Source organism: Lathyrus oleraceus, chromosome 7 (genome assembly GCF_024323335.1).
Source record: "Lathyrus oleraceus cultivar Zhongwan6 chromosome 7, CAAS_Psat_ZW6_1.0, whole genome shotgun sequence".
Lineage (NCBI taxonomy): Eukaryota > Viridiplantae > Streptophyta > Magnoliopsida > Fabales > Fabaceae > Lathyrus > Lathyrus oleraceus.
In genome coordinates, this window is record NC_066585.1 from 376,983,356 (window position 1) to 376,994,398 (window position 11,043).

Consider the following 11,043-nt stretch of genomic DNA (forward strand, 5'->3'; position numbering starts at 1 on the left):
AAAAGGATGTGGAAGAATTCATGAGGATAATTAAAAAGAGTGACTACAAGATTGTAGATCAGCTTAATCAAACTCCCTCCAAAATCTCCATTCTTTCTCTGCTGTTGTGCTCTGAGGCACATAGAGACGCCTTGCTGAAAATGTTAAATATGGCGTATGTACCTCAGGAGATTTCGGTCAATCAATTGGAAGGTGTAATTGCTAATGTGAGTACCCGACACGGCGTGGGGTTCACAGATCTTGATTTGACACCTGAGGGGCGGAATCACAACAAGGCCTTGCACATCACCATGGAGTGCAAGGGGGCTGTGCTGTCACATGTCTTGGTTGACACCGGTTCTTCGTTGAACGTGCTGCCGAAGCAAATCCTGAAGAAGATACCAGTTGAAGGGGTTGTGCTGACGCCGAGTGACCTAGTTGTTCGTGCATTTGATGGATCCAAGCGTTCTGTCTTTGGTGAAATCACTTTGCCTATAAGGATAGGTCCGGAGGAGTTTGACATTGTCTTCTATGTCATGGACATCCAGCCTGCTTACAATTGTCTTCTAGGACGTCTATGGATACATGCAGCGGGAGCAGTCTCATCGACTCTCCATCAAAAGCTCAAACACGTCTGGAACGGTCAGATTGTGACCGTATGCGGCGAAGAGGACATTCTGGTGAGTCATCTGTCCTCGTTTAAATATGTCGAGGTGGATGGCGAGATCCACGAGACTCTATGCCAGGCGTTTGAGACGGTGGCTCTTGAGAAGGTGGCCTACGCTGAGCAGAAGAAGCCAGGTGCTTCAATCACTTCTTACAAGCAAGCTAGGGAGGTGGTTAACTCTGGTAGAGCTGAGGGCTGGGGCAAGATGGTGGACTTGCCTGTCAAAGAAGACAAATTTGGCATTGGTTATGAGCCCCTCCGAGCAGAGCAGGGGGCAGCGGGTCCGAGTACTTTTACCAGCGCCGGGCTGATGAATCATGGTGATGTCTTTGCTACTGAGGGTGAAGATGTCGACAGCGATTATGACCTTGACTGCTGGGTCCGCCCGAGTGCGCCAGGGGAAGTGATCAACAACTGGACTGCCGAGGATATAGTCCAAGTTACTCTTCAGACAGAGTAATTTTCTTTTGTTTTCTCATTCTGCACAAAACCCTACGTTCTGCCCAAGGCGTAGTGGTTCATTGTAGGGCCACATGTTTTCATTGTTTATCATTAATAAAGGACGTTTTGCAAACAATTTTGTGATCCCTGTCTTTCTATTTTTGTTTTTTCATTTTTCAAAAAAAAATTAAAATTAAAAATGGCAATGTTTTTGTTTTTGTGACTTTCTTGAGCTCTTTTTCTAAAATAAAGCATTAAACATGCAGAAGTGATCTTATAGCATCCACTATGAACAAATCTGTTATGGCTCAGTATGATTTCGACAATCCCATCTACCAAGCTGAAGAGGAGAGTGATGAAGACAGTGAACTCCCGAAAGAATTGGCTAGATTGTTGAAGCAGGAGGAAAGGGTCATCCAACCTCATCAGGAGGAATTGGAGATTGTGAATCTTGGTACTGAGGACGCCAGAAGGGAGATCAAGATCGGGGCCGCTTTGAAACTTGAGGTCAAGAGCAGGTTCATTGAGATGCTGAGAGAGTACATTGAGATATTCGCCTGGTCTTATCAAGATATGCCTGGGCTGAATACTGATATTGTGGTTCACAGACTACCTCTCAAAGATGATTGTCCTTCGGTTAAGCAGAAGCTTCGTAGAACGAGTCCTGATATGGCAGTGAAAATCAAGGAAGAGGTTCAGAAGCAGTTCGATGCTGGGTTCTTGTCAGTAACAACTTACCCGCCGTGGGTTGCCAACATCGTTCCTGTGCCGAAGAAGGATGGCAAAGTCAGAATGTGTGTCGACTACCGGGATTTGAACAGGGCGAGTCCGAAAGATGATTTCCCATTACCTCACATTGATGTATTGGTGGATAATACAGCTCAATCCTCGGTATTCTCTTTCATGGATGGTTTCTCGGGCTATAATCAGATCAAGATGGCGCCTGAGGACATGGAAAAGACGACATTCATTACACCTTGGGGCACGTTCTGCTATAAGGTGATGCCATTTGGGCTGAAGAATGCCGGTGCTACCTATCAGAGGGCAATGACGACCCTCTTTCATGACATGATGCACAAAGAAATTGAAGTGTACGTGGATGATATGATTGCAAAGTCGCAAACAGAAGAGGAGCACCTGGTTAATTTGCAGAAGTTGTTTGACAGACTGGTCAAGTTCAAACTGAGGCTGAACCCGAACAAGTGTACGTTTGGTGTGAGATCAGGGAAGCTGTTAGGCTTCATTGTCAGTGAGAAAGGGATTGAGGTTGATCCAGCAAAAGTCAAAGCTATTCAGGAGATGCCTGAACCGAGAACAGAGAAGCAGGTTCGTGGGTTTTTAGGGAGATTGAACTACATTGCAAGGTTTGTATCTCACCTAACTGCCACGTGTGAACCGATATTCAAATTGCTTAGAAAGAATCAGGCAATCAAGTGGAATGATGATTGTCAGAAGGCTTTTGACAAGATTAAAGAGTATTTACAGAAACCTCCAATCCTGATCCCTCCCGTCCCAGGGAGACCATTGATAATGTACCTATCAGTGACCGAGACTTCAATGGGGTGTGTATTGGGACAGCATGACGAGTCTGGTCGAAAAGAGCATGCCATATACTACCTTAGCAAAAAGTTTACCGACTGTGAAACAAGATATTCACTGCTCGAGAAAACTTGCTGTGCTTTGGCCTGGGCTGCTCGCCGACTGAGGCAGTATATGTTGAACCATACTACCTTGTTGATTTCTAAGATGGATCCAGTGAAATACATCTTTGAGAAGCCGGCTCTCACTGGACGTGTTGCCCGTTGGCAGATGATCTTAACAGAGTATGATATTCAATACACGTCACAGAAGGCTATCAAAGGTAGTGTATTGTCAGATTATCTCGCCGAACAACCGATCGACGACTATCAGCCTATGATGTTTGAATTCCCTGATGAAGACATCATGTATCTAAAGATGAAAGATTGTGACGAGCCTCTTGTCGAGGAAGGACCGGATCCTGATGACAAGTGGACATTGATGTTTGATGGGGTCGTGAATGTGAATGGTAATGGCGTTGGTGCAGTGCTGATCAATCCTAAAGGTGCTCATATGCCTTTTTCTGCCAGATTGACTTTTGATGTCACCAACAATGAAGCTGAGTATGAGGCTTGTATCATGGGAATAGAGGAAGCCATTGATTTAAGAATCAAAACACTTGACATATTTGGAGATTCTGCTCTAGTGATCAATCAGGTCAATGGAGAATGGAATACGAACCAGCCACATTTGATTCCGTATAGAGATTACACCAGAAGAATACTGACGTTCTTCAAGAAGGTGAAGTTGTATCATGTCCCCCGGGATGAGAATCAGATGGCTGATGCTTTAGCTACTTTATCTTCCATGATAAAAGTTCATTAGTGGAATCATGTGCCACATGTTGCGGTGAATCGACTCGAGAGGCCTGCGTATGTGTTTGCAGCCGAGTCTGTTGTTGCGATTGATGAGAAACCGTGGTATTATGACATCAAGAACTTCCTCAAGACTCAAGAGTATCCTGAAGGGGCATCGAAGAATGACAAGAAAACCCTGAGAAGGCTAGCTGGAAGCTTTTATTTGAATCAGGATGATGTGCTGTACAAGCGGAACTTTGATATGGTCTTGCTCAGATGCGTGGATAGACACGAAGCAGACATGTTGATGCAGGAAGTGCTCGAGGGTTCGTTTGGTACCCATGCTGGTGGTCATGCGATGTCAAAGAAATTGTTGAGAGCCGGTTATTACTGGATGACTATGGAATCCGATTGCTTCAAGTACGCTCGGAAATGCCATAAGTGCCAAATCTATGCTGATAAGGTGCATGTACCACCAAGCCCGTTGAATGTCATGAACTCGCCTTGGCCGTTTGCTATGTGGGGCATTGATATGATTGGGAAGATTGAGCCTACTGCTTCAAATGGACATCGCTTCGTCCTGGTTGCGATTGACTACTTCACCAAGTGGGTGGAAGCAGCTTCCTATGCTAATGTTACCAAACAAGTGGTTGCCCGGTTCATCAAGAAAGAAATCATCTGTCGTTACGGAGTTCCCGAGAGAATCATCACTGACAATGGTTCGAATCTCAATAACAAGATGATGAAAGAGCTTTGCAGAGATTTCAAGATCGAACATCACAATTCTTCTCCTTACAGACCAAAGATGAATGGTGCTGTAGAGGCAGCTAACAAGAACATCAAGAAGATTGTGCAAAAGATGGTCGTTACGTACAAGGATTGGCATGAGATGCTGCCTTTCGCTTTGCATGGGTACCGTACCTCAGTGCGTACGTCGACCGGGGCAACCCCCTACTCCCTTGTGTATGGTATGGAAGCAGTCCTACCAGTTGAAGTGGAGATCCCTTCTCTGAGGGTGTTATTGGATGTCAAGCTGGACGAAGCCGAGTGGATTCGTACAAGGTTTAATGAGTTAAGCCTTATCGAAGAGAGACGGCTAGCAGCTGTGTGCCATGGACAGTTATATCAGAGAAGGATGAAGCGAGCCTTTGATCAGAAAGTGCGTCCTCGGACATTTCAGACTGGCGATCTACTTTTGAAGAGGATCCTTCCTCCCGGTACAGATAACAGGGGCAAGTGGACTCCTAATTATGAAGGTCCATATGTTGTGAAGAAGGTCTTCTCCGGTGGAGCCTTGATGCTTACAACAATGGATGGTGAAGATTTCCCGTCCCCTGTTAACTCAGATGTAGTCAAAAAATACTTCGCGTAAATTGACCCGCTAGACAAAAAGAACAAAAGAGTCCAGGCAAAAAAGGGCATCCCGGCGAACCAAAAAACAGAAAGAAAAGGTTCAGGCAAAAATTAGGGATAAAAGTGAAAAGAATTTGTACACCCGGTAAGTCGAAAACCCGCAAGGGCGACTTAGGCAAAAATGGGTATCCCGGTGGATTGAAAACCCGAAGGGGCGATCCAGCCAAAAGAGGGATTAAAGCGAAGACTACAGTCCGAGTTACTTGTACTTCATCGCGCTTCGTCAGCTGCCATCTTGAAAGGTGTGATCGATCCAGTCATTCTTCTCAGAAAGCAAGGAGTTGGGAGGAAAACTGATGATCTGTGGGTTATAACAGGATTGGGAAATAGTGGATGCCGTATTCACATTGCCATTAGGATAGGTTATTTTCCTTTTGTGCGCAATTACCTCTTTCTAGGAATTGCTTCCCATTGTATTTGCCTTTTCAGGCACATTTTCAATCAATAAAAGTTGTTATTCAGATAAATAGCTCTCTTGTTTTTATTTTTTACTGTTTTGTTTGCAAAAACGTCCGAATTTTTGATAAACATTGCATATAATAAAACATGAAGGCTTAACGATAACTTGCAGAAGGATTAAACATTTGAAAATCATTTCGAATGTTGAGGACACTTGAGCATATCTTGTCCATGAACCCCTGGGGCATTGTGTTGTGCTGCTTTACAGGTCGTCTTCTGTGATCATCTCCCCAATAGGTTTTTCTCCGAGCAAGTTGGAGAGTTGTCAGAGTTGTGTTCCCTTGCAGAGGTGCCTGGGGATAGTATCTTCTTTCCTCAGCAGATCTAAGGATTGCCTACCTCCAGCAGGCTTGTGTTGGCAGTTTCCCCAGCTGAGATCCCCGCTGAGTGCCTGGCAGATGTTTCCCCAGGAATTCCCCCCGGCGGAGTTTGTCATGAGAATGTTGTTCCCCAGCAGTGGGGTTTGTGATATGTTATCCCCAGCACGGCCGTGAGTGTTTATCCCAGCAGGGTTGTGAAGGTCTATCTCCAGTATGATATGATGTGTTATCATCCCCACCAGAGTTGTTCTCCTCGGCAGAATGGTGTGGGTTTGTTCTTCAGCAAGTTCCCCGAGTGGAGCGGGTTTCGAAGAAATATTTCTCCAGCAGAGTTCATCCTACTTGTGGATTGGACGAGTCCCCAGTGGAGTAGTGGTTATTACCCGAAGCAGAGCTGTTCTACCTAAGGTTTGGTGGAATCTTCCCCAGTGAAGTCGCTTTATCAATCTCTGGTAAAGATGTCTTGTTACCCCCTGGCGAGTATTATCCCTGAAGAGTTGCCTGGTCTACTTCCCCAGCGGAGTATTGTTTATTTGCTTCCCAAGTGGAGTCCCCGGGTGGATTGGATCCTGTGAAGGATATCCCCAGCGAAGTCTATCTTATTCCCGGCAACAGTTTTGGTTCTCTAGCATGAGTGAGAAGTCGGTGCTTTCTTCGCAAAGCATTCCCAGATGAAGGCTCTCCCCGCAGAGTATTCCTCAGTCAGAGTCTCCCCGCCGAGTTGGAGTACCTGATCTTTTGGCTCCGTAGCCAGGGTGCATTTGCATTTTGCATGTAGTAATCATTGCATCCTCAAAACGCGTAGCATTTCCATTCAATGTGGAGCATTACGCCATAGAAAAATTCAAACATATGCATTCATGTGTTCCAAAACCCAATCAGACCGTATCCCCGGCAGAGGCGGATGTTTGTTTAACTTGTACAACACGTTTGCTACAGTTGCTCCTGACAGCATTCAGGATTAATAATCCCCACAGAGGTTTATTTCCTCATCCGTTGGTAAAAGGAAAGCCTGCTTCTCCCCAGTGAGACCCCTTGCCAGTATGTGGCCTTGCCCAGACATGTAGATGTCAGTATCCTGTCAGCACCCGCGTGTGTTGTGTCTTTGGTGTCGGTGAACACCATTTTTCGGTGATTTCCAGTCATGCGTAGTGTCTGGTCTTCTTTGGTGTCGGTAAACACCATCTTTCAGTGCTTTCCCAGTCATGCGTAGTGTCTGGTATTCTTTGGTGTCTGTAAACATCATCTTTCGATGTTCATAACGTCGTCCCTTCCCTAGTGAAGATCCTCCTCTCCGTTGGTGTCGATAAACGTCGAGTTTTTCCCGATCATCCATTGATGATTTGGTTGTGTTCCTTCTTCCCTAGTGAAGAGTCCTCCTCTCCGTTGGTGTCGATAAACGTCGAGTTTTTCCTATGCGTCCGTTGGCGTATAGTTGATATCTTTCCCCACAGGGTCGTCCCCAGTTGTTCCTCCTCTCCGTTGGTGTCGATAAACGTCGAGTTTTTCCTATTCGTCCTATGACGTCTAGTTGTACCCTTCCCCAAGTGGATTTACCTCCCCGTTGGTTTCGATAAACGTTGTGTTTTTCTCATTCGTCCGATGACGTCTGATTGTATACCCTATTCCCAGTCATTCATTAATGTCTGGTTGATTTCCCAGCCAGAATCCCCAGTAGACGTCCTATTTGGTGTCCGGTTGTGGTCTCCCTTTCGTCCTATGACGTCTGGCTGAGTTTTCTCCTTCTCCGTTGGTGTCGATAAACGTTGAGTCTCCCTTTCGTCCTATGACGTCTGGCTGAGTTTCCTCCTTCTCCGTTGGTGTCGATAAACGTTGAGTCTCCCTTTCGTCCTATGACGTCTGGCTGAGTTTCCTCCTTCTCCGTTGGTGTCGATAAACGTCGAGCTTCTCCCTTTCGTCCTATGACGTCTGGTCGAGTCTTCCCAGTCATTCATTAATGATTGGTTACCTCTCCGTTGGTCTTGGTAAACGTTGAGTTTTTCCCATTTCGTCCGCTGACGTATGGTTGTATCACTATCCTTCCAGTCATTCAATAATGATTGGTTACCTCTCCGTTGGTCTTGGTAAACGTTGAGTTTTTCCCATTTCGTCCGCTGACGTATGGTTGTATCTCTCTTTCCATTCATTCATTAATGATTGGTTACCTCTCCGTTGGTTTTGGTACACGTTGAGTTTTTCCCATTGCGTCCGCTGACGTATGGTTGTATCCTTTCCTGGTTATCCCCAGTAGAGTTGATTTACCTCTCCGTTGGTCTTGGTAAACGTTGAGTTTTTCCTAGTTGTCCGTTGGCATCTAGTTGAGGTTTCTGATCCCATTCATCGTGTGTCGATGTCTGGATGTGGTTACACCCTGAAACAGAAAGAGACAATTCCCAGCAGCGTGCAAATTTCTACGGTTCTTGGTATTCAATCCCTGTGTACCCGGAAGGTCTGACAGCCGTTGCTCTCATCCATTCGGGTTCCCAGTTGATTGAATAGGGGCAGCTGTAGCACCTCAAATTTGCACCCTACCATTGAATACATTCATTTCATATTAGGTCATAGCATTAACAATGTCCACTGCATAACATTGCATTGTCCATTTGCCCAAGTGCAAGCTCAGCTGACCAATTAGGTCAAACTGATCAGGAGAATCAGTCAATCAAGCAAGTGAGTGCCATTTTCATTGGGACAAGGCCCTAGGGTTGATTTATCAAGCTCATATGGTCCAAGGATCAGTTTGAAGTGGTTTGGCCAAAGATTGGATGCTCAGAAGTCACCAGTCGTTGTTCAGTCAACCAGAAACCCTAGAAAGTCAACTGTGGTCAACTGTGCCCGATTTTATGGATTGGAAGGTGGGAAGTGGTTTGAAAGGCCTCATTCATGTCCATATGAGTCTCATTTGACGTATCAAAGACCAAGGTTGAAGATTTGGAGGTCAGACAGAAAATTTCCAAAAATAGCAGGTGCTTGTAATTTCAGCTGCCCAAAATGGAAACTTTTTCTCCTCAAAATAACTTCATCATACAAGCTTCAAATGGAATTTTGTCCAACATGAAAGTTGAAGATCTTGTTCTCACCTTTCCAAAAAGTCCAAGAACTCAAAAATCCCATGTGTGGTTTGCAAGATATGGCTCAGTGAATTTCAAAAAAAGACCCGTAATCAGGAGGCCATAACTTCCACATGGATTGTCCAAATTGCAAGTTCTTTATATGCACAAACTCCATTTAATATGTACTTTCATGGTACATAATTGGATTTCTTTGAAAATGCTTCATGCAAAAGGCCATTTTTGAAGTGAAACAATTAAAAGTGAGGGGCAAAATGGTCCAAAATGCAAAGTATGAGGAATTTGGGCATGAGACCTATGCCATTAGCTTCCAAATGATATTTGCAACTTGTTCAAAGTGATAATTGCTGCTGCAATGCTTCTAACCATTCCAAGGGCATAAAGGCCAAATGTATCATAAGCTTAATTTTGCTAATCTCATTTTTTGACTAATCTTGATTTATTGGTGGATTAAGAGCTTGGTATATATACTTAATTCTAACAGAATCTGAACTCACTAATCATTTTTCACAAATTCAACAGAAAATCTCAAAGCAAATTCTCCCAAATTCTCTCATTTCTCTAAAACTTTCACAACACTTTTTTGCATCAATTCACTAATTCACGGATCTTTGTGCTAACTCTTGGTGAATTCATCATCTATACTTGTTTTGGAAGTGCTGTTTGCAGGTATTGGATCAAGAATCCTTCACAATTCATACTGTCCAAACTTGCATCAAGGAAGAACAGTTGACAGTTTCCAAGAATCGGAGCTGCTTCGAGCTACAATACGCATTCCATCATCTTCTCCATACTGCAATACGCACCTGTTTCAACCTTTTCAAGCGAAACGAACGCGGAATCCGTTGCTGCTCTTCGAGAAAGGTTGGAATCGCATCTCATAATTGTTCCAATGTTGTTAGGGATTTGGTAGAGTGCTGTTTGTAGATCACGTAGCAAGTTGTGGATTGTAATTTCATTGAGAATTGCTTAAGTTATCGTTGATTAAAGTTTAGATGCATTTTCTTCTTTCGCGCGATTCGCTTCATGCTTGAATCTCTGGACAAAATCACATGCATAATCACGATCCTGATGTAACGCCGGTTCTAACGGTGTGTCGCTTGTTTATTTTCATTAAAATTTGCTCGAAACCTAAATCTGGGACGAAGAACATCAAGAGCGCTTGAGTTCTGGGAATTTTCTGTGAAGAATCCGCGTTTTGATCTTGCTTCTTTGCTTGCCATTTCGAATTGTTGTTTCCCTCCGAATTGGACAAATCACCGCACGCCACATCAATAAGTTGGACGACCGCATTTTGGTCCAGGGGCACATAATTACCGTTGTGCCATTTTCGTCCATAATTAATTAATTAATTCATTCTAAAACCTAAATAAATATTTCAAAACTTCAAAAAATCATAGAACATTCAATATTAATCCAAATAATCTGAGGCTTTTTCTGTTGGACTCCATTTTTAATCTATTATTTTTTAGACATAGAAAATAAAATTGTGCTTGGTAGAAAAATTAATTGGCCTAAGGATGTTCTTAATGTATGCCATTTTCACATGTTCTACTATTTTAATCATAAAATCACCATGCTAACTCCAAATGAATTGAAATTTTAGGTGTAGATTCTTGACACTCTTCTGGAATTTTTGACATATTATTTGCAATTTTTAGACCTCTGGTTTTTTAGCTATGATTTATTGAACTTGAGTGTGATAAAATGTGTCACAATATGATATGCTGAGTTCACCAATTCTTTTTCCATGCTTCCCTTTGGCCTATGGTTCTGATTTTTTACATGAGACACCTTTGACATGTTAACTTTCAATGTGAATTTTTGTGGATTTTAATAGTCCATTTTCTAATTGATTAGAATTTTTGATTGCTGCCTAGCATTTTTAGGGCTTTGCTTGTGTAACATTTTTTAGCATGTTGCCAAATCTTCATCCCTAACCCTATGAACATGAAATTTGGTGAAGTAGTTCCTGACATGTGTAGCTTTCATTTGGCTTTGGTCCTACTCATCTCCCATTTAATTTCACTGTTTACCATTTGATTGAAGTTAGTGTACATATTGTGACCTATTTTGGTTGTGTTTTTGCATGCCTTAACATGTTGATTTAATTGACATAGCTCCACTAGTCCAAATGGCATAAAAATTGACATGTAGCTTGTTGAATGTCCTCTGTTTAGGATATAATTTTTGTGGAATTTTCTATGCTGTTTTGGTATTTTTTTGGATGTAATCATTCTGGTTGTCCATATGTGATTCTACATTGCTTACTTTGCCTTAATTTGTGCATAAAATGAAATTGGTGTATGGTTTGGATA